The sequence below is a fragment of the Lontra canadensis genome, unplaced genomic scaffold (genome assembly GCF_010015895.1).
Source record: "Lontra canadensis isolate GAN:19392208 unplaced genomic scaffold, GSC_riverotter_1.0 scaffold18, whole genome shotgun sequence".
NCBI lineage: Eukaryota > Metazoa > Chordata > Mammalia > Carnivora > Mustelidae > Lontra > Lontra canadensis.
This window is the reverse complement of record NW_022631012.1, coordinates 3,747,553-3,772,908: the sequence shown is the minus strand read 5'-3', so window position 1 is coordinate 3,772,908 and position 25,356 is coordinate 3,747,553. Positions and strand designations below refer to the sequence as shown.

Sequence of the window (25,356 nt, the reverse complement as noted above, 5' to 3'; positions counted from 1 at the left end):
CTGGAGTCTGGACCCATTTCTTGCCATTCTTGCCCACACATAGGTCTCACCGGTTTATACCCATTCAGAACCACTTGCCCTTTCCTCTGCTGGGAGTGCTGTTGCCAGAGACTTTGGTTCCTTGCTAAGGTTTCAGCTCCATGATACCTTCTCAGGAAATGTTTTCCTACTAATTAGTCTCTTTTTATTGAGAGAAAATAAGGTACATAGAATTGGATTAATCCTAATCTTTGGTTCCTAAATCATTCTCATCTTGGATCGACTCACTCTCCTTTCTTTTCTTTTCTTTTTTTTTTTTTTTTAAGATTATTTATTTATTTATTTGACAGAGAGAGACACAGTGATAGAGGGAACACAAGCAGGAGGAGTACAGGTTTCCCGCTGAGCAGGGAGCCCAATATGGGTCTCTATCCCAGGACTCTGGGATCATAACCTGAGTCGAAGGCAGATGCCTAACAACTTAGCTGCCCAGGCACCCCACCCCTTATTTTCATTAGGTATTTTAAATAATGTGCTAATTACCTGTCAACCCAACACACAAAATAGAAGCCAAGACCTTGACAATAATCTACCATATATCTCTTCCACCCACCCACCCTCCTGCTTCACTTAACCAGAACTCTGTGCTTTTCATTCCTTTGCTTTCATTTATATGTCATTTCATTGCATCTATATGTATTTATAAAAAAATATATATATACATATATATATACATACATTTATTATTTTAGGTGTTTTTAACTTTATTAAATAGATACCAGGTGGCATGTAATTTCTTAGCACTTACTGTTTTCATTCAATATTAGACTGTTGAGATCCATATCTGCTCTTGCTCATCGTTTTTGGTTACTACTGAATGTCTGAGAAAAATATCTGAGAAATTATTTTTTCATTCATCAACTTTCAACTTCCATCCCCTTTGGGAAAGCTCTCGGAGCAAACTTCCATATCATGGAACATATCATACAGCCATGTTCTAACACTTTGCATACTGCTCTGAATTTGTTACTATACTTCTCTTCCCATGTAACCCACAACTAAACTATAAACTTTTTGTCTTAAGAACGATGTCTTAGGGGTGCCTGGGTGGCTCAGTGGGTTAAAGCCTCTGCCTTCGGCTCAGGTCATGATCCGAGGGTCCTGGGATCGAGCCCCGCATCGGGCTCTCTGCTCAGCAGGGAGCCTGCTTCGCCTCTCTCTCTCTCTCTGCCTGCCTCTCTGCCTACTTGTGATCTCTCTCTGTCAAATAGGTAAATAAAATCTTTAAAAAAAAAAAACAAAAAAAAAGAACAATGTCTTATTTGGAAATGAATGACTAGTCCTCTTTCCTCCTATATCCTGCTCACCAAACACTCTTTATTTGGCTAATTCCATTTGCCAGTTATTGTAAGCCACCCTGGATTTGATTAACTTGCAAGCACAAACAATGTCTTTGTTCTTGAGCTGTACATTAACAACTGAATTTAGAAATAGGGACTCAAAAGAAGTGTGAAGTTTGAGGAGTCATCTGCTTTAGGTGGCATGGTGACTAACTGAATTTTTCCTATAACACCCATTCTTTATCATGGCCCCTTTTTATCTCACACTTTTTCTATTTCACATCTTTGACTTATAGATCAATTTAATTGTGAACCTTTAATTTGTTTCTTTCACTTTGTCTTTAATCTTTTAAATTTCCTACTACTTACAGTATATTTTCAGTTAACTGTATACTGGCTGCTAAAAATTAAAATGACTTAACCCTGAATACTTGTAAAGCAATAGACATAATCCCTAAGTGAAACTAGTTTAGTATCAATATATGTATAATTTTCACATTTGTACCAAGGTATCAAAGATGTCTTAATGTTTGGTACGTCACATGAAAAATACAGTATAACCTAGAGATCTGAAATCTGCATAACATGGAAGTGAAATGAGATTTCATTTAACCAACACCATCCTTTAATTGCATTTTTATTCTTCTTTCACCATTAATTAATAGGGTTATGAGATAGCACATCCAACAAGGCCTGCATTTGAGTACTTTAATATAGCCATACAAGATGTGAGAATCTAGCACTGATGTTCATTTATTCTATAAAATTTAACATACATGAGGAAAGAAATTTAAGTGAAAGACATTAAAAATATGCTAGGAAAATTAGTTACAAAACTATAGAAGTTAATACTAGATTGGATATGGGGGTGGAGGTAGAGTGAGAACCACCAAATACCGCTTGTTATTGACAAAGTACTGAACTTGGAGGTGAGTGAATCAAAATCATAATTAAAAAACCTCTAATTGGATGCATTCTAATGTTTCATTTCTTTTTTTTTTTAAGCTTACCATTTCTTTTTTTTTTAAATTTTATTTATTTATTTGACAGACAGAGATCACAAGTAGGAAGAAAGGCAGGCAGAAAGAGAGGAGGAAGCAGACTTCTGCTAAGCAGAGAGTCCGATGAGGGGCTTGATCCCAGGACCCTGGGATTTATGACCTGAGCTGAAGGCAGAGGCTTTAACCCACTGAGCTACCCAGGCGCCCTTAGTGTTTCATTTCTTAATATCATCAAGTAACCTGGTTTAACTTGAAATCTGGTTACAGGGCTTTTCAAAATTTCAGAATAAAGTGTCTACTAGGCATATGACAGTGAAGTGACTGCAAAAATTCCACCAGATAAAGAAAGATACCCTTCTTACACAGTTCCAACAAGTGCAGTCTAATATTGAAAGAGATTGCTTTACCCATGAAGGCTCATAGGATCTGTCTTATTCACTGTCTCCTCTATTTATTTGGGCAATGATAGGGGTTTTCAGGTCATCATTAAAAACTTTAGCCTGATGTTACCCCATCTCATCATCAATAATTTTAATACCAGAAAACATCCTTTGCTCTGATGAGTAGTCTAACAGCCAAATACCCTAGCAACTACTTTTACTTATTGCCTCTACCAAGAGTACTTAAGAGAAAAGGCTAAGATAAACCACCAGAATTTCATTTTTCTTAACGTAAGAATTGAATATGACTTAGCTACTTAAATTAATAGTAATGTCTTCCCTGTATTTAGAAACATTCGTCTTCTTTTTAACAAGAAACTAGAACAGAAATTCTGCAGTCACAGGACAAATGTGGAGTCAAGCCAAAGTGACACATTCATTTTTGTTCTTCCCAAGAACATCTTCAGTTGTGTGTACTTAAAAATGACAAAAGGCAAATAACTACATGAATATAAAAATTCATATAGCTGCTGTAGCATTTATACATACTATGGCCCAGCATTCAGATTAGTTTTCAGTAAATATTAACTATTATGTCTCACTCTATTGATAGCATTTCCAAGAGATTTGAAATATAAGTCATAGATCTGAAAGGACTGTTGATTATTTTAAGTAATGCCAATGGTGGGGTATTCTGTCACTACTGAGAGCAATCTTTTATATCTTATAAATTATAAAGAAATATTTGGAATATAGCAGTCTTTTCAGAAACACATTATTAAAACTAAAAAAATACATTTTTCCCTCTTAAGAGATGTCACAAATATGACTCTATTTCTACAGTATAGTCTTTTTCACTCTAATAATCATTTAATGCATAGCCTATGTTTCTGATATAATGCATTAAAGATAAAGTTGCCCTTATGAAACACTGGAATAAATGTCCTTCTTGAAAATAATAAAAAATTTAAAAGCAAAAACAAAACCAAAGAAATGCCACCATGTTTGTGTTTTGGAAGGGCTTAAATTTCAGTGACTACAATTTCAAAATGGTATTAGAAATAAAAGGTAAATATATGAAACACCCTGTATAACATAGAGAATGGTGAGGACCAAGGAGAGGTGAAGAACAGATGCCCTGTCTAAACACATTAACATCAAAAAAGCTTTAGATATACAGACCAATGTAACTGAATTAAGAGTCTAGAAATGAGCTCCTGCATATACAATCAACTAATATTTGACAAGGGAACCAAGGATACCCAATGGGGAAGAATAGTCTCTTCAATAAATGGTGCTTGGAACACTGGATAACCACATGGAGAAAAAATAAAATTGGACCTCTTTTTTCTACCACTCACACAAATAACTCAAATGGATTGACGACATATATAAGACCTGATACTGTAAAACTTCTAGAAGAAAACAAAGGGAAGATGTTCCTTGATGTTGATCTTGACAATGATTTTTGGGATATGACACAAAAGCACAAGCAACAAAAGCAAAAACAAGTGAAATTACATCAAACTAAAAAGCTTATGCATAGTAACAGATACAATTAAAAAAGCCATAAATGAATATATATACATATAAATATATATATTTTGCAAACATAAGAGGTTAATATTCAAAATATATAAAGAACTCATACAACTCAATAACAAATAATCCAATGAAGAAATGAGCAAAGGAACATAATGGACATTTTTCCAAAGAAGACATCCAAATGGCCAACAGGTACACAAAAAGATGTTCAATCATTAACCACCAGGGAAATCAAAACCATGGTGAAATATCACCTCATACCTGTTTGAATAGCTATTATCAAGACCAGAGATTGACAAGTGTTGGTGAGAATGCAGAGAAAAGGGAACACGTGAGTACTGTTGGTGGGAATGTAAATTGGAAGCCTCTATGGAAAACAGTATGGGGTTTACTCAATTCAAATTATAAATAGAACTCCTATGTGATCCAGCAATCCTACTCCTGGGTATATATCCAAAGGAAATGAAAACAGGATATTGTAAAGGTATCTGTACTCTTATATTCATTAAGGAATTATTCACAATAGCGAAGATATGAAAACAGTGTTTTGTGTTTGTTAGTAGTAAGTGTTTGTTAGTAGATGAATGGATAAAAAAGAGTGGCATATATATGCAAGAGAATTTTATTCAGCCATGACTAAGAAGGAAATCCTGCCATTTGTGATAATATGATGGACCTTGAGGGCATTTTGCTAAGACAAGCCAGACAAAGACAAATGTTGTATGATCTCGCTTATATGTGGAAACTAAAGAAGGCAAACTTGCAGAAACTTTGAGTAGAATGGTTGTTTTCAGGGGCTAAGGTGTGGGGAGATTGGAGAGAGATTGATTAAGGGTACAAACTTGCAATTAGATAAATAAGTTCTGGAGATCTAATGCATAGCATAAGATAGTGATTATAGTCAACAATAGTGTATTAAACCCAAAGTTGATAAGAGACTAGATCTTAGTTATTCTTACCACAGAGAAAGAAATAATAATTATGTGACATGACTGAGGTATTAGTCAACACTACAGTGGTGATCATATTGTGATATATAAATGTATCAAATCAACATCCTATATACCTTAAAAACTCAATGTTATATGTCAATTATATGTCACTAAAAATAAAGTAAAATAGTTATATACATTGAAGTGGCTAAACAATTATATTTGTGGTACATATGTTGACTTCAAAATTAGAAAAACTTAAATTCAAATTTTTATTTGATAGCCATGAAATCTCTAGAAAAGTATCAAATAATTTTGAGTCTCAGAGACTCGGTTTGTGAAGTAAGAAAAGTAACACTTCTCTCACAAGTAAATGAGAATAGATACAAAAAAATCCAGTACCATGTCTGACAAACAATAGATATCCTGTACATTTTTAAAATTCTTTCCCCATTCCCCCAACGATCTCAGTCTATCAATCAGGATAACTTTGGATCAAGGACAATAAAAAAAAAAATCTCCAGCAGCTTTTAAAATAGGAAACTTCATCACTGCGTATAAGAAGTACTCCAGGAATACGGCAGACACATGGTTGGTTAACTTATGAGTTAAGTTATATTGGTTTCAGGTTTCCTTCATTTTTCTGCTCTGCTATTCTCTACATCCAACTGAAAAAGTAGACCCTTTTCCATTGGTCTCATCTTACAGGAGAAGGAATCTTTCCCAGAAGTCCATCAGCAGATTTATTTCACAACTCTTAAACTTAATTACAAAGTAATCTCCATGTATATCTCCATGTTCTAATGGAGATCTGATCTCCATGCTCTGATGGAGTCTCAGTGGACTATCATGATTTGTTTAGACTTAGGGTTGAGCTCTGGGGCACAGGTAGGATCATCTTCCCTGAGGGATAGATTTAGGAAAAAAAAAAAAAAAATCCCTCTTCTGTTAAGAAGGGAGAAAAAGTAATGGGTTTAGGTTGGCAACCAATCAGCTTTACTCACATTGGATTTCATAAATATATTAATTTTTCTTTGCAATAGTTTTATGCTTAGCATAACTCTTCAAAAGCAGAAGAGGGGCACCTGGGTGGCTCAGTGGGTTAAGCTTCTGCCTTCAGCTCAGGTTATGACCTCAGGGTCCTGGGATCAAGCCCCGTATGGGGCTCTCTGCTCACCGGGGAGCCTGCTCCCCCCACCCCCGCCACGCCTGCCTCTTTGCCTACTTGTGATCTCTGTCTGTCAAATAAATAAATAAAATCTTAAAATAAAAAAAAAAAGGCAGAAGAAGGATTCTTAGCTAACATTGCTCAGGTTTCCAATATGAGACATTGTACCATTAAGCTAAATGAATGGATTGGACTAGATTTAGTAGTTTTTAAATTATACTACTTTAAAGAATCCCTTTTTGAAATGAAATTTTGGGGGCATCTTGGTGGTTCAGTGGGTTAGACCTCTGCCTTCGACTCAGATCATGACCCCAGGGTCCTGAGATCAGGCCCCACATCGGGCTCTCTGCTCAGCAGAGAGCCTGCTTCTCTCTTTCCCTCTGTCTCTGCGCTGCCTACTTCTGCTCTCTATCTCTCTGTCAAAAAAATAAATAAAATCTTTAAAAAAAAGAAATGAAATTTTCTAGAGAAATCTGTATGTATTTATGAGATAAAGCTAGATCTGCCCTTGTTGAAATGAATCAGGGCATGGTCTTATGTGCCAGCTCACTGTATGGCAACATGAGCCACCTATTCAGAACATTCCCGATGAAAACCAGTGTAGTAGATCTTTAGAGTCCCCTCTAGCCTTTCAATTTCTGTCTACGCAATTGTCATTATGTCATCCCGCGGCAATTCGCTAGAACATTAGTTTACTGCAAGACATCTTGGCTAGGCTGCATATATTTACAGTGGGACAAGGCGACGATACAAAAATATCAAACTACCACATAACAATAGAAATAAGCTAGTTGTAAGGAAAATGCAAAATCAAAAGCAAACCAAGTCCAAACAAAATCACTGTAAGTTTACCCTGAAGCATCACTGGAAGCAGTGGAGAGAATTCTGATTCTCTAGAAAAACAGATGGGAAAGTTACCAAGACTGTTCAACAATGCACAGACTGCAGCAGGTCTCAAAGTAGGAAAGCTGATAATGCCTGCAGCTGCTAATCACAGGTCGGGTGTAGGTCCTCTATGAATAGCCTTAACCATGGAGGTTGTTAAACGATTTCTGTGTGAATTTTGCTTTTATCTAAAACAAGTAGGTAACTTCTTAAAAGAAAAGGCAATTGCTTTTAAACAGAAAATAGAGACATTCTTTACTTAAACCATATTAGGAAAACAGGGAAAAAGTACTGTCTTATGCAAAGTGAACTTGGAGAAAACCTACCCAACAAAAATTTCTCAAAAGATTGAAACATTGTCTACTTTGATGTCATAAATATGACAGTGGCCAGTGCAAGGCCTGGAAAATAAGAAAACTCAGTAAATATTAATAGAATTTATTACTGATTCTGAATCTCACGAACAGTGGGACTTAGGATCAATTTGCTTAGCAGCGGGATGAAACTTAAAGATAGAGTAACATGCAGTTGCTTATTTGAAATGAGGTCTAGAGAGATCATGGAAGTTGCTGGCCTATGAAGGAGAATCTGAAGTTGCCACTGGGACTGAATCCCCAACTGTAATATCATAAAGCAAATCTTCTTACCTTTTGATATATTTTAAAGTCTTTTCACAATGCTGATGAAGGTCAAAGCTTGGCATTCAATTATAGAGCATAAATATGCCAAGCACAGCCCTTTATTGAGAAATCCTACACTCTCCTTATGTAGAATATGTCTCCTCAATCTTTTTCACGGAGAGATCTTTGTTTAAGTCAATTAAACCTGAAAAGACTAATGGAATATTCTATCATGGGGAATTTAATCAATATCCCAACCTCTGCTTTATTAACCATCTCCACCCACCTTTCAACAACTCCAGCTCTTCAAAAGGTTATGAAAGACAACTAAAATATATCTTTTGTGACTGATGGAATAAATCATCCACTTGAATTTCTAGAAACACATGGCTCCAATATGATTCCCTAGGTCTCTGCCATGTAATTTGTCTGCCCCTGGCATGAACAAGTCATGAAGGTGTTGTATCTAAAACCATTCTGATACTTGAAGATTCTTGTGTTCAGGAAAAGCTCTAAAAATCTATATGGAGAATATTTAAATATTAGTTTAGAATTTTAGTTGATTGGGGAAAAGAGCATGTTACATCCTCAAATAAATTCCTATACTGAGTGGCCTTAAGATTTTGTCTTACGATCAAAGCAAAGTCACATCCAGTGGTTGAAGTACTCCCTAAGTAAAGCCAGAGCCCAAAACATTTAATCAAAATCATTCCAATGCACCTGTTCACTTGCTCAAATTCCTATCTCTATAGGTATGACTTTAGCCTTCTGTTGTTCACTAGGTTCTGATAAAGATAATTATTTGCCCATGGATATCTTGGCTAATATGCATTTAAAGGAAGATTCAGTGCCATGGATTAAGTCAAGACTTTATTAGGAGAATATAAACAAATATTGATACTAAGTGAGATCATTGTAAAGGTACAAAGCCATTGAAAGCTTGACCTGCAAGCAAGGTTGGAGTAAGTGTCTGAGGGACAGCACTGGGCATCTTGGGGTTTCCAGGAGAAAATGTATAATATCATATATGTCCAGCCATGTTAAAAGTACAAAAAAATTAAGTACAAATAGCATAAGGTCAACAAAATCATGGAAGATCTTTACGAATACTTCTTTCTCTTAAAAATAGGTAATATAATATATTTTGCCTTTTTCATAGGGACTTATGAAAAATTTGGGAGGATCAAGTGAGGTAATGGTGTGAAAATATTTTGTAAAGGATGGCTATGCCAGAAGTCCCCAAGACTACCTCATATTTGGAGAGTCACTGCAAAGATGAATGGGAATCAGAATATAGTTGTACTCATTGCCAGAAGTGACTACAGAAGCCACAGTAAGGATACATAGCTTAAAAATACCCAAGTGGAGCCTAGAACAATCAATGTGCAGTCTTCTTATATTTTCTCCCTTCCATGATGGACAACATTCTCTTTCAAGCAATAAACATTCAGGGGAATGTGTGCAATAGTTCTTCAAAAGACTTGGTGCCCAAAGGTGTTATTAAAGTTGGTCATATACCAGGTACCTTCTGCCAAGTACTTACCAAAATTCCAGATTCACTAAAGGAAAGCAGGTGTGCAGCATAAAACACATTGTTTGCGCAACATAGGTAGACTAAACTACTCTTATCAGGGGCGCCTGGGTGGCTCAGTGGGTTAAAGCCTCTGCCTTCGGCTCGGGTCATGATCCCAGGGTCCTGGGATCGAGCCCCGCATCGGGCTCTCTGCTCAGTAGGGAGCCTGCTTTCTCCTCTCTCTCTGCCTGCTTCTCTGTGATTTCCATCTGTCAAATAAGTAAATAAAATCTTTAATAAATAAATAAATAAATAAATAAACTACTCTTATCAGTTGGGGAATGGGGGGAACACTCCACAATCCAAGTTCTCAGACAGTAGTCAAAGACCAACCCGGAAAGCAGGATTTTCTATGAATAATAGTTTCAGGTCTATAATGCTAACTCTTCTCTCTATATTAATAGTTACAAAATACCTTGTGATATATTAATATGCAACATAATTAATAAATATAAATAATATGTAATAATTGGTAATATAAATTAATAAAGACTATGGAAAAAGTTATTAAATTATAAGAAAGTTTTAGTAAGGAGTGATGTGTAACAAACAAAGGCACAAAGGGAAACAAATAGTTAAACATAATAGAAGCAATAGAAAGATAAAAACAAAATGTTTTTTCTCAATGAAAAGGAAACAAGTTTTAGGTAATACAGGAAAAATGTCATTAAATAACTTTGATACTTCTGGCTTCCAAAAGCATGTAGTTATGAAATGTAGGTGAGTAATAAATTTTAGTGGTTAAACCTTAAATGTAAGAAGGTTATAAAATACAGTTTAAAATCATATGATTCCATATCATATATTGCACATGTTACATTGTTGACAGGTTACTCTTTACCCCCAATATCTTTGGCACTGAGTCTGCTCAATTCACAGCTAAGCAAAATGGAGAAAACTTGAAACATTTTCACCAAAGTGCCCCTAAAATGCTTACAAAATTCGGACATAGGATCTAAAGGGAAAAGTTAAAAGTATTTGAGTTATTGAACCAGTAGTCAAATGAATGACTCAAAAATTCTCTTTAAGTATATCAAGGGCCCTTATATAGATTCTCTGCACCAAATAAAGCATCACAGGCTTAATCTAAAGCATGGAGGATTTAGGTTAGATGAAACTAAAAATTCATGGCCAGTGAGAGTTGTTTAACACAGGTATGTATCACAGATTCTCCCCTGGAAACATTAAGACTAAAAGGCAAATATAGCAAAGAGTTTAAAATCATAGACTCTCCATCCAAAATGCCTAGGTTTGAATCTAATTCCTATTAACTGTGTAGCCTTAGGAAAGTTATTTAACTTCTCTGTGCCTTCGTTTACTCATCTACAAGCGTGGGCTAGTAATCATGCTGTTGTGAATAGAAAACACATGTTAAAGCCCTAGAATCATCCTTGCCATCTGAGTACTGGATGCACATTCACAAATATCATCTTCTATTGTGTTATGTAGGTTGTAAATGAAGAGGAATGGTGGAGCAACGTGGTTAGAGAGATGACTCACAAATGGTTCACATTCCTAAGGAAACTCATAAAGTAATGGAAAAGGTGGTCAGAGACATCTCTACATATCACATGGGAGGGAGCTCTGGGAGCTGGTACTGAGGGTTGCCCATGTGAAAGTGGACAGACACAGGCGCTATCATTCAGATGATTAATTAGATCATGCTGTTTCGTGTGCAGTAGTGTGGAATCATAAGTGAAAAAGTAGGTGGGGATTCAGAGCATGGACAGCCAATGTTGAAGCCTGCTTCACTCTCAGGTAACGTGTTTGTTTTTAGCATATTGAAACTTTCTATTGTTTATACCAGTTTTTATGAAACTCACTCAAATGTAGATAATGTGTGTGTGTGTGTGTCTGTGTACACGCTAGGATGGTATTTATTTGATCCTACCCAAAAGCTATCCAAGCTCTAGACTTCTGGTAATCACTGTAGGTGATAAACTTTTCTCCTTAAAATGCAGAAATTTGTCTACTTCTTAACTTAAAATTAACTACTAGGAACAGGGGTCTCCTAGAAAATAGGTGTAATAAAAAACAAGACATGGAAAGTAAAATGTTAATGTTTTTTACTTGTTCTTTTTTCTAGTGCCCTTCCCATTTCAACCCCCAAAAATGAATGAAATCTATACCTAGGAAATTTTGGTTATGTAGGCATATATAAAAATATCAGTATTCAATTAGCATTGCTTCATGTATGAACAATAGTAAGTAATATTCCTAAAATCTTACTGACAAACTTTTTAGTGTTTGAAAATACAAGTGAAACAGTTTCCAAAACACACCAATGAGTCTGTAACTGAACTGGAGGTTATCATTCCCATTTTAAGGTATAGCATAAACTGGATCACCTTCAAACATGTTGGATAGAACCGAAACTAGTGAACCCTAATTCTTCACCCAAGGAAAAGCTATTTTCTAGGCATTCTACTGTGAAATTTGCTTACAGCAAGGAAAAAGAAAAGCAAAAATGATTTACCAACTGAATAAACCAAAGCAATTTTACTGTGTGTGAATTCTTAATGCTTAATACAACAATGGACTACTTCTCTGCACTGGAGTAAAAGATGTTTTTGATTTTTTTTTACATAATGCATCCCCACAAACAAAGGCAAAATATGGAAAGAAAAGAAAGAAAATATAATTGTCACTCTTTACTCTCATATATCTTTTCTGTGCCTTGAGCAGTAGTTCATTTAAAAAGTAGATGTTCATGGAGAATAGATACGCAAGGGATAACAAGAAATAAAACTCGACCTTTAGGGGATACCTAGCACTTATGTGATGAATACTGAGAAAACTGTATAAACATTAAGGTACAGAGATTCAGAATATATTCTGGCTGGTCCCTAGGACAAAATTTTTGACTAGGCTTATCCAGATGCTTATATTTTCCATAGTGCATCCATACCACAAAATGATAGTCAAGGGTCTACATTCATCACCAACTTCAGCACCACAACAAAAATGATAATTACATGTCTTTGATTTTCTTTCTGCAGCAAAATCATATACAGTTTCTACAATCCGAATCTCTCTCTAAATATACAGAGATAGTTGAACGCATCAGTATAAAACGATAAAATGCTTAAAACACTAGTGTACATTAAAAACACGTCTTGATATAAGTCTTACTGAACACTAATGTCTCATACTCATATTCTACATAGATCTTTAGAGCAATGGTCTCCATATAGGGAGGCGGTTTAAAGCACTCCGGAGTGAGCACAAAGGGATTCATTGGGTTCAAGAAAAAAAAAAAAAAAAATATATTAGGTCAATTTCTATTCATTCTTGTACTTTAAAAATAAGTAGAAATAAAAGTAAGCTTTACTAATACATAATGTGTGGATTGATGTTGGGCCCTTACTCTGCGGGTGTGACATAGTCCCTTTCTATGCAGTATGGCTGAATCCCAAGAGAAAAGCTGAAGCTGCAAAGAGTGGGGGTGGCAAGGAAGTTCTGCCTCACCCTCCCTTGACACATTTGCTTTCAACATATTCCAGCTTGCTGCACTTTTACATGGATGGGTCTGCTTAAAGGCGTTTATGAATTACACTATGTAGTTTTAATTAGCACTCAGGAAAAGCACAATGACTTTCAAAAAGTTCTTCAGAACTATTGAGGAAAACGCTATTGAGGCAAGCACAGAAAAAACAGTAAGAAAATGAATGAGCTGGTACTACCCCTAATACATTCTTCACCCACATTATGCAGTAGAAACCACGATGATCTAATCAAATCTACCAAGAAGTTGGCAAAAATTTCAACAATATGAAGTAAGCTATGCAATATGGATGTATGTCCACTACCATTAATGACAAAACTTGCCTCAGCAAGTTTTGTTCTTGAAATTTTAAGCTAACAATAAAAGTGTACTTTTGGGTAATTTACAAACAGATACATTTGTATTTATATATTTTAGCAATGGGAAGCCAATTTAAAATTAAGAGACATATGTTTGAGCAACTAGTCAAATGCTTTAGACTAAGTTAGACATTTTATCTCTCTTTTTTTTTAAGATTTTATTTATTTATCAGAGAGAGAGGGTACAAGCAGGGGGAGCAGCAGGCCAAGGAAGAAGTATATTCCCCACTGAGCAAGGAGCCCAATGTGGGACTCGATTCCAGGGCCCTGGGATACTGACCTGAGCCAAAGACAGACTCTTAACTGACTGAGCCACCCAGGTGTCCCTAAGTTAGACATTTTAACAATGTTAAATAATAAAGTTTATTTTTCCCACATTGCCTAAAATAACAGCATACATAAATATTTGCTTAGATTGGTCAATTCTATTACAATGAAGGATGTAATTCAAATACACATGGGCAAATTTTATAAAAAATTGAGTATTGAGAATTTGAAATAATACAGCATGTTAATTTTCCTTATATGGAAAATTCTATTTGAGCCACTAAGGTACCCCGAGTCTTATACTTTCAAAGCTGGCAAACTAAATTAAGTTCCTATTGTGTTTAGACAAATGCCACTTTTACTAGTTTCTAACTCTGTACTTTTGTTTAATAGAAGAAGGGAATTAAGGGCACATGGGTGTCTCAGATGGTTAAGTGACTGACTCTTGATTTCACTTTAGGTCATGATCTTAGGGTCATGAGATAGAGCCCCTTGTTGGCCTCTGTGCTGGGTGTGGAGCCTGCTTGAGAGTCTCTTTCTCCCTCTCCCCCTGCCCTTCCCTAAGTCAATCAGAGAAAGACAACTATCATATGATCTCCCTGATATGAGGAAGTGGAGATGCAACGTGGGAGGTTTGGGGGGGTGCTAGGAAAAGAACAAATGAAACAAGATGGGATTGGGAGGGAGAGAAACCATAAGAAACTCTTAATCTCACAAAACAAACTGATGGTTGCAGGGTGCGGGGGGGAGGCGGGAGGGAGAGGGTGGTTGGGTTATGGACATTGGGGAAGGTATGTGCTATGGTGAGTGCTATGAAAAGTGTAAGTCTGACAATTCACAGACCTGTACCCCTGGGGCTAATAATACATTATATGATAATAAAAAATAAAATAAAATTAAAAAAGAGTATTTATTTGTATAACGAGGTCAACCAGTATTTATCAAGTGATGGTTTTAAACATCGTTTAAAAAAAAAAAGTGTTCTGGGCCATCAAGAACATTGATTAACTGTGATAAATGCTTTGAAGAAGGTAAAATTAGTTTCATGACACACTGTATTTAGTATAGAAGGCTGCATCCTTTGAATATCAAAGTTAAGGATGAGAAAATAAATGTGGCATTAAGTCAAAGTATGCCACAATGGTTATATATTTGGGCATCTTGGAATTATTTTCACTTGTTCTCCAATATATTTTATACATTACTTCATTATTAACTCATTTATTTCATTAATTCAATTAGCAAATTATGAGAATGTTAATCACATGAGGCTTTCAAAAATGTTCTCCTCAAATGAAATATGACTTCCATTGACTTCTCAAATGCCAATGATACATTTACATGCGATTTTTAAAGCAGAATTACCAATGGTGTTTGATTTGATTCAAATAAAATTTGTTATTGCCTGCTAGGTATTCCTCATTTGAACAGTGGGAACCTATAGCCTAGTGAATCTGGACAAATATTAAAAAGTTAATCATGGATAATTCAGCAGCTAAAATTATACATGGTCATTTTTGTCTGACAATTTATGTGCCAACAATTATTTCAAATGTGTCCCAGAACTACCATCCTCAAGGAAACATGTTTTATTTTCAATCTTGCTCCAAATTCCTGAACATAGCTTTATTAAGTCAAAAGTGATGGCAGAAAATAGCAATTTATCAATTCCTGAATTAGGCTCCTGTTTATAAATTGTTCCTAACATAAATAATTTAAACCAGGTTTTGAGTTCTTTCAAATATTGTTGCTTGCTGGACAAATAACAGTTTTTGAATTTTTGACAAATTCAAAAGAGACCAAGGCTGTCAATATTTCTTGTGGTGATTTCTGATAGCAAGTAATGGGGTTTATACTGGCAAACATTGTCCTTATTTATATAATAGGATAGGGACCTCAGATAAATAAGTTTTCTAAATTTTCTGATATAAATATGCAAACACATATGAGAGTTCATTCAAAAGCTGAAGATAAATGTATTAACCAAATCTTAGAAAAAAATCCTTTCAAGAAATAAATTATTTCTCTATGTGATTACAGGTAGTCTCAATTAGCAGGGATTTAAACAATTAAAAATATCCATATGGATGTTTTTGCAAAGATAATGGGTATAAAAAGCATATTTCCTCTTCCTTTTTCAATGTCATATTATATTTAAATTCAAAGTAATTACAATTAAGTCTTGTCTAAACATTTTATTTTATTAAGTTATTCAGAGATAGTCTTTTAAATTAGGAATGTCTTTTCCCTCACAGTAGGGAAACATAGGGAAACAACGTTTAATTTCACACTTAGAATAATCTAAACTTAAAAGATGTCTAAATAAATTCTTTAAAAACAACAGAGGTCATATCTTTCCTTTCTTCATTGTTAAATCCCTAATAACTATTACAGTGTTTGGCTAGTAGTTGGCATTCAAGTATTTGTGGAGTACATAAAATATATCATTCTTTTTTTTTTTTTTAAAGATTTTGTTTATTGGGGTGCCTGGGTGGCTCATTCATTAAGCATTTGCCTTCAGCTCAGGTCATGATCCTGGGGTCCTGGGATCGAGCCCCACATTGGGATCCCTGCTCAGCGGGAAGCTTGCTTCTCCCTTTCCCATTCCCCTGCTTGTGTGCCCTCTCTGGCTGTGTCTCTCTCTGTCAAATAAATAAATAAAATATTTAAAAGAAAAGATATTTATTTATTTATCTATTTGAGAGAGTGGTGGTAGGAGGAAAGGGCAGAAGGAGAGAGAGAATCTCAAACAGACTCCAGGCTGAATGTGGAGCTCGATCAATGTGGGGCTCGATCTCAGCACCCTGAGATCACGACCTGAGCTAAAATCAAGAGCTGGACGCTCAACTGGCTAAGCCGCCCAGGTGTCCCATAAAATACATTATTCTTATAAAAAATCCAACAGCTACATGATCTTGGACATCTCATGCTTTTTCTTGTCCACCTGTCCTTAGAATTGTAAAATGGTTAAAACCCTTCAATGGGAGTATTTTATAGTTATAACTCAGATTCATATATGTGAAACACTGTGAGAACCTAAAAGGAATGGAGCAGGTAACATTATTCTTATCTATGATGCCATTTTGAATATGTTTTTCATTATTTGCCTTTGTATTCATGTTTCCTCTCTGACTTTGACTTTCTCTTTTCCTCTAGAATTTTTAGATGTATCCCTAAATCCACTTTAAAAAAAATTGGACTTTAAGCTGAGAAAAAATGCTGTTCAAAAAAATTCTGACTGAATAAATAGATTAGTCCTACACATGTTAAAGCATGACAGTTTTACATAATGGCTTGAGAGGTAATCATATACCACTAGTTGAGAAAGATTTGTAACAAACAAAAGTAAAACTTACTGTCTTATATAATTTTGAAGAAATAAAAGATGGCTATGCTTCTACAGAAGTTATTGGATGGCAGCAAAGGGAATTAAAAATGTTTTTCTAGCCACCTCTAAGCTAGTTTCACATTGATAATATTTAGTTTTGTTCTATTTTCACTTTTAATGACATGTGAAGTCTTGACTAGCATAAAAATTATACTTAATGTGCTTTTTTTCTTACCCACTAACAAAAGGCTACTTGTTCTATTTAATATTGCAAGTGAACATGCCCACTCCATAATCCAATAGTGTATTTCACTGATACTTGATAAATGCAGTACGTGTAAAAACCTAAGAAGGTTTGACAGCATTTCTAAGGAAACATGTAAATGTCTTCATAATAATATTTAAATTAACAATGAAGACTCCATAAATGAAGAAAATGAGATTCAAAAGCCTTGTATGAATTATCAACTTTCCAGAGAGCAAGAGTCTAAAGTGGAATTTGAATTCAGGGTATCATCTTTGCCAATGCCTTGTTTATTCAAACGATAACACCTCACACATTTGACATATTTTGTTAAATCAAACCCTTAAAAGTACCCCTGGCTATTTCAAATCCTGTCTTAGTCTGACACATGAAAACACTATACAGTAATGTTTGGGTTACTAAACGAATGGACATATGCAAAATAATGCTTATATATAAAAATACTCTATTGAAAAATCATACCAACAACAAAGAAGTTTTCAAAAGTAAGTTAATTCTTCTGAAAATGAACAGTTGATCACTTAAATCAATAGCAATACCACTTTCTATTTGAATACACTTACATAGGACTACATTAATATTTTTTATCATTTATCTTCATAAGCATTTAAATACATTGCTCATTTAAAAATAATAACAAATGAATCCATTCATTTTTCAAGTGATTAAATGATTTGCCACATGCCCCAAATCTAACAAGCATCAGAGCATGTCTCTTAATCATTTTATTTCCCCCCATTGAATTAGTGGCTCTTAACCTAGGAATCTGAGAATCCCTGAAATGGTATATACATCTGCATGTGTGTACTTTTGAAAGATAAGCTCTAGAACTTTCCTAAAAATCTCAAGATTCAATAACTCAAATCTTTAAGAACCACAGAAACTCTTTGATTTAAAAAAAAAGTCTAATAGTTTTTCAATTGTTGTTGTTTGTTTAGATTGTTACATTTACAAAAATGAATCATATGTGACTGCAGGAGTTCTTCAGTGTTCCAGATAGACACTGAATTTCAAATGCAATCTATTGGAGTGTCAAAACTAAATAGAGCACTAATTAATCATGTGTATTCAATGCTTGAGATTATTCAAATAATGGGTACCCCATATACCTTTCATAGTGTGAATTTATTCTTAAGATTCTCTAGCAAAGCCATCTTAGGCATGCTGGGGACAGGTGAAAGGCACTGCCCTGGGAGAAAGGGCTGATCCTTTACTGAAATGATGATGGGGTTCTTAGGCAATTTTACTCTGAATCCAGTGAAGTACAGTCATTGAGAGTGGGCTCTGTTTTCATTTCCAGCCCATTCCTTCCTAGAAGTATCAAGCCGAAGTTCTTCCCAAAGCCTCTGCTGCATGCCATGCCAACTCCCGAGGAAGAATATTTGTTTGCAAAAATACCAATGCCCCAGACAAATGAAATCAGAATCCTCCCCCTTCTCTCTTTCCCCCTATTTCATGCCCCCCAAAAAAAGCTTCATCAGAATTTGTACAACTCTTGCCTAAATTATTTTAATGGGAAGCCAAGATTAACAAACATTTGCATAGACCTTTTCTGCTCAGTAAAGCCATCATAGGTAGGTAATATCCCATGGGAGGTCACTAACACACATGGAGAACTGATTGGGTATCCTTCCCAAATAGGAATTTTAAAGAGTTTATTTTTCCTATCACTGTTTTGGGTGTCAGCAGTCAGCTAATGCAACTAACAGTGGCCTCATTCTATCAGGGTATCAGTAAAGCTCTCACTAATTCATATGGTTGCTAGGCCTGTGTGGACTACGATTAGGCATTTAAGAAATATATATATATACATATATATATGTATATATATATAAAATTTTAAGATCTTTGTGAATGAGAACATCAATTTGACTTCAGCATATTTAGCTTTTGTAAAGGATTTAGAAACACTTTTCTGTACAAAAATGCAGACTCTGTTTTATGTTGGGCCACTTGTTTAAAAAAGTGGATTATTATATAAAACATATTGATCTATTGCAAATTTGTTCTACCTTATCTCGTATTTTTTGTCAGAGTGACATGCGCCTCTCGTCTTCCAAGGTAAAATAGCTATGCTAATTTGTTGGCCCTTTTGTTGTCTGGTTATCAAAAGACATGAATGACACTTAGGATTTGAGAGCATGCAAATTATTTCTTAATCTTTATATATTCCCTGAATTGCCAATTAGTCTAAAAAATGAAAAGGGAGGAAAAGCATTATTCCTAACATATTAGCATAGATGATAAACACTTTTTCAACTACAATTTTCTTTAGTTCTCTCTCTCTTTTTTTTTTTTTTTCCATTTACGTGGTTATCACTCATGTTGTCCACTATAGAAATAAGTTATCCCTAGGGCATTTCCTTTATCTAGCCTAGTTTTAGCCGTATCACTCACTGTAACAGCTGAGATTAATGCAGCTTTTCAACCCATCCTTAAGCAAGAATATTCAGATGCTTTAGCAGCTGCCCAGCTTCTTAAGAACTCACTAATCCTTTAATCTCCAGACACTTTTTTTTTCATAAAAGATTCACAAGCAAAACAAACGCAATATGGATCAAAAAATTTAATCAGAATGCTTAAAATGCAATTACATTCATCAGGGTGTTCTGTTAGGCTGGGTATTAAATCTGGGCTTTATTCAATATCCTCCTTTTATTATAAAGCAATATTTTTCCACTCTGTAAACCATCTGATCCCTAGGCTAATGTCCTCTCTGCTAAATATTAAAAAGAGAGTACTATGAAAAATGAGCTGGAGAAATATTTCACTTATTTCAATGGAAAAAGTTCAAGTTGGACTCTTTCTGAAATCTTGTCTTATAAAATGACCAGATAATTTGACCACCTGGAATTCTAAAGTTACGCTCTCAAACAGTAGCTACAGAATCATTATCCTATTTTAAATGTCAAAGGTATATCTTGCTACACACCTCCTCAATTGAGTCGACAATTTGAATTTGGAAATCATAGGCTCTTGTTCCAAATCCAGTACTTGCGACATTTAAAGGGAATGCTGGTTTCTTCATGTGAGCAGAATGGCCCCATGATTTAAAATAAATAAATAAATAAATAAATAAATAAATAAATAAATAAATAAATAAAGTCTATCTTGGTTATAGTTCTCCAATTTTTCTTTTTCACATCTAATAGCATTCAACTGTAACAATAGCTTTGAAATAAAGAGCTGTCCAGCACAGCATGATTTGAAACAGCTGGCTGCTTCTTTTAAATCTATACCCTAGCTGTAACACGGTGGCTGGAGTTTTGTAAAGTTAAGTGAAGCAGGGAGTTCAGGCATTTCCCCGACAAACCCATCCTTGGAACAGGGGAAACTTACTCCAAGATGCAGGTGCCCCAAGGCCTTAAGATTCACTTCATATCTAGTAGATTGTTTGTAAAATTTGTAAATGGCCCAGTTATACATAGAGCCAGTTGCTCTATTTTTCCTCTAAAAATGAGCTTCTGCAAATGAAAAAAAAAAATTAACTTTTTCATTTCTAATTTTTCCACTTAGGTGAAAACAGAAGCAACTGACTGATGCATTATTAGCCTTTAATCAGTAGTTGTGATGATTGCAATAATGTTAAAATTGATTATATATAATTCATTCAGTTGCCACTTCCTACGCTCCCTCCAAACTGACCCCACATGAAGACACTGCAAGGACCAGCAAGGACATTGAAAATTTCAAGTGGCTCAATGCACAACCATCTGTATTTTTTCTAAAATGCAGATTTTTCTAAAGCCTGGGAAACTGCCACAGACAGAAATACCGTAGTACAGTTGCTGCTGTTCCTGGCAGTGGTAGCTTTCAGTTTTTTAAGCTTCCTATGTGTCAAGCTCAATGTACATTATTTTATTTTGTCTTCATAATAGCACTATGATGCCGTCCAGTGTACATCATAAGCTTGTCTTACTAGACCCCTTTGTCTATGCTACACGTGGTTATTACAATTACCCATGGTATAGATGAGGAAACTAAGAACTAGAGAAGTTGTACATCTTGAGTAAGGTCACATGGCCAGTAAGAGGGTGGAAGTGGGCTTCAAATGCAGGCTGTACAACCTAAGAGCCCTTGCTCTTATTCTCCAGACTCATCAGCCTGTACTCTAGATTTAATTCTCCATCTGGTTAAAAGATATCTTGAAACCTAGATTTTGAAATGTTTTCTCCCTAATATTAGCCTCAACAGATAAACCATCTAGAAACCCTGATGCTGGATAAAGTAGATCTATTTCTGTGTCGAGGGTGTACCCTCTTGTGTCATGTACAGGAGAGCTATGGACAGGCACCATGCAGCCTAGACAGTACAGGAAGAAACAGGACCGAAAAGTTCGCAAACAGGACGGTATGACAAGAAGTTCTCTTATATGGTGATTGAAATGGAACCTTGAATCATGACTTGGCCCTTACACTAACCTCAGGAAGTAAGATGCCACAAGTCCAGTGCTTCCTTGCTTTGTGGGTTTCTCAAGTCTGAAGGCTGCACTGACCACCTGCCTCATTAAGAACCGGAGAAAATGCAGGGAGCGGTATCTGTTAATGTGTATCCTTGCAAACTATTGTTTTGCTTCTAGGTTGGTTCAGCAGTAAACTGAAGGAAGAACAATCAGGAAGGAACCTGGTCAAAGTTTTTAGTCTTGTAATATTATGAACATTCATTGTTCTTTATGGCCAATCTTGGTACATAAACACACGCCAGGAAGAACCTAGTGGGTTAGGCTCCTGGAAGTTATCCACTGAATGCAGTATATTCTCTGAACTCTTCCCAGAGATTGGAATGTGAAGGGCAGCCAGGAGTAACACATGAGTAACAAACACAAATGCATCACAGTCAATCAGCAGTTTATCAGCAGGCATGATACTAGCAGATGTTTACTGAGCTTGACCTCTGCCAGATGTTAGTCTTTAGGATACCTAAATTTGCCTCTAAATAAGTGATTGGTATGACATTGAGCAAACCACATATAAAATGATTTTTCTCAGGGCACTGGGGTGGCTCAGTTGGTTAAGCTCCTGACTCTTGATTTTGGCTCAGGTCAGGATCTCCAGATCATGAGATCTTGAGCCCCTCCATGGGCTCCATGCTGGGAGTGGAGCCTGCTTAAGATTCTTTGTCTCCCTCCCCCTTTGCCCCTCCCCACCACTCACATGCTCTCTCTGTCTCTAAAAAAATTAATAAACAATTAAATAAAAGTAAATAAATAAATAAAATGATTTTTCTCCCAGGTAATAGCTCATGTTTTCTGTATAATCCAATAATTCTCACATTAATCTATTTCTAAATATCCTTGCTAATTCTTAGACTATAGAAAAATGTGATTAATGGTACATAAATCAAAGGTACAGTTTTCTTTTTTTCTGTAGGAATATGGAAAGCATATATTTTCCCTATGAGTATCAGCATGGAAAAAACAGTGTGTGCATATTATTTATCAACCAATCCAGGACAATTTTGATAGCAAAAGTACACATTAATGACTAACATTGAAAAAAGGGGAGTATTCTGAGTAAACTTAAACATAAGGTCACCATATTTTAAAGTACTACGGAAGAATTTGTGCTATTATTGTATATAATTCAAAGTCTGTAATATAATTTCACTTCTTCATTACAATAGATTAAAGCAATTTTAATAAAACAATGAAAGTATTGAATTATTATAGTAATAACACAGAATAACTATTTTTTCTATCCAATGTTCAATTATCAAAATGGACATATATCTTGAACAAGATTCCTTTACAATAGACATATGGTTCTAGCTCTTAGATCTTCTAAGCATGTCTTTATAGACATATTTAAAGTTACTTATTATTGTTTTAAGAGTATGCAGTAATGGGTGCCTGGGTGGCTCAGTGGGTTAAAGCCTCTGCTTTCCGCTCAGGTCATGATCCCAGGGTCCTGGGATTGAGCCCCACATCAGGCTCTGCTCTGCAGGGAGCCTGCTTCCTCCTCTCTCTGCCTGCCTCTCTGCCTACTTGTCATCTTTGTCTGTCGAATAAATAAATAAAATCTTTAAAAGAAAAAAAGAAGAGTATAGTAACTTAATCATTATTTTTATGCTCTTTTAAAGATTTTTACTTTTTATTCTCAATATGCTAAGTTACTGAGATCTTATTTATAAAGATAAAAGCATACATAGCCTCCGAATGACATTTTTATTAAGGTCATCTTTCTACACTGGCATTCCAAAGAGTATAACCAAAAATATAGTATCCTATGGCATAGCAAAGTACAAATATAAAGAAAGTGGAAAAATAGCATGTTCTATGCACAAATAGCATATATTGGTTTTACTAATGACTGCAAGACAAAGCCATAAAATATTCTAATAAAAGTTTCTCCATGGAGCTCAGCTTATTCATTACCCTCTTGTTATGTTGTTCAATAATATATCCAGGGTTGACCAAATTCTCTCAAGGGTGTTGCCTACAACCGTGACATTTATGCTAACATTTCTATCTTCCACCTAAGCTCTAAGCTTCCATCACAGTTCTCATAAAATTATGTATTTGTTCACTGATAGTTGGCTGTTTTTAATTACCTTCCCTTCCCATTTAAGCTACAGTGATAAGCAGCTACTTGTCATATTAATAATTATTCTCTGGGGATTCTAGAATGGTTTGTCTAACTCCGTGCTGAAATTTTGTTATATGTTTAGGCTGAGTTTTGAGTTCTTCCACTGCAAGTTTATGTTCACTTATTCTCTAAGCAGTAATCAAAAATTTTATTCACCTGACATATTGTATTTATTTATTCAAAAAAGGTGATAAATTGCTCCAAAGATTATAGAGAACACTAACATGAATAAGGTTTATTCCTACTCTCAATAAGCAATAATCAAGCAGAGAAGAAAGATAATTACAGACAACCTCAAGTGTCAAATAACATTTGAAAGAACAGGTACAGCTTTCTATAGGCATTTAGAAAACAGGAAGGATTTCTGGTTGGGGCAACCAAAGAAGACTTATCAATAAGCCAACAATTGGTAGAAATGGAGGAAAAGATCATTTTGGATAGTAGAGCTGTCATGGATGAAAAATAGAAAGAATAAAATGTTTGAAGATGGCATTAATTCATATGGCTGAAAAATATAAATTTGTATGTATATTAATTCACATTAATTAATGAATGGGCCAGTTCATGGTTTACTAATCAAGAGTTCAACATTCTCTCCAGACAGGGAGGGCAGCACTATCTAAACTCATTTTCTCTTGTCTTCAAATTGCAGCATATCTAAAACTAAGTGATAATAGCAATTATATTAGGATTCTGAAGAGTATAGATTCTGTACTGTATAGTACAGATTCTGTATAGTATTCACAATTACATGTTTTACGCTTAAGGAAAGATACTGGGAACTTGCCATCTGACTCAAATGTTGTTTTGACCCTGCTCTGCCTTATAGTCAATACAATTACAGAACTGCAGCTAATCTTAAATTGTTCAGAGACTCATTCAAAATAATTCATTTCAAAATTAATCAGCCTGCAATAAAACTGTTAACAGATAAAATGACATACACCAAACTTTGAATAAAAATTGATAAAGATATACAAAATTCATTCTGAGAAAATGGGACTCAAGAAGAAATTAAAACTGTAGGAGAAAATTCACAAATGAGAGCACCCATCAGATAACATGAAGTAATGAAACAAACCATGATTTCAAGATCTACAAAGAAAATAATTTATCCAATGAAATAAACTTGTTAGGAAAAAAAGGCGAAATAGAAAAACTATATGTCAAAAATATGTTCAGAAATTAAACTGCCTTAAAACAGTTCAACCCAGAAAATAATTTTAAAATCTACATTAGGTCAAAGGAAGCAAAGCATCTACTGAGTCAAAGTTATATGATCCAATTATTCTGATTCCATTATAGTTTTCATCTTCATTAAACTAGAAGTCCTTGCTTCTTTTTCATGTTCGTATTAATAAGAATTACAAAAAATTTTAAAGTATGTTAAATAGGAAATACGTGTTGAAGAAATGGTTATGGTAAAACTGAGTCTTGTGCATAATCATACAATGGTCATATTTATCAGAATCACATGTATTTCTTGAGTACTAAAAAGTACACAAAATGGTCCTCACCTTCAAGATGCTTTTGATCACATTGTGATGAGAGAGTATGTGAAAAAGCAAGCAAGAGATACATGGATTAAATGATCAGAATATAGCAATTTCAAAATCAATTTCTTG

General features: G+C 35.0%; 1 protein-coding gene across 5 annotated transcripts in view; it reads right to left on the bottom strand.

Annotated features, from left to right (window-relative positions):
• The window catches only part of ERBB4 (erb-b2 receptor tyrosine kinase 4), a 1,133,152-nt gene that overhangs the window by 406,382 nt on the left and 701,414 nt on the right, over positions 1-25,356 (bottom strand). The window lies entirely within an intron of this gene.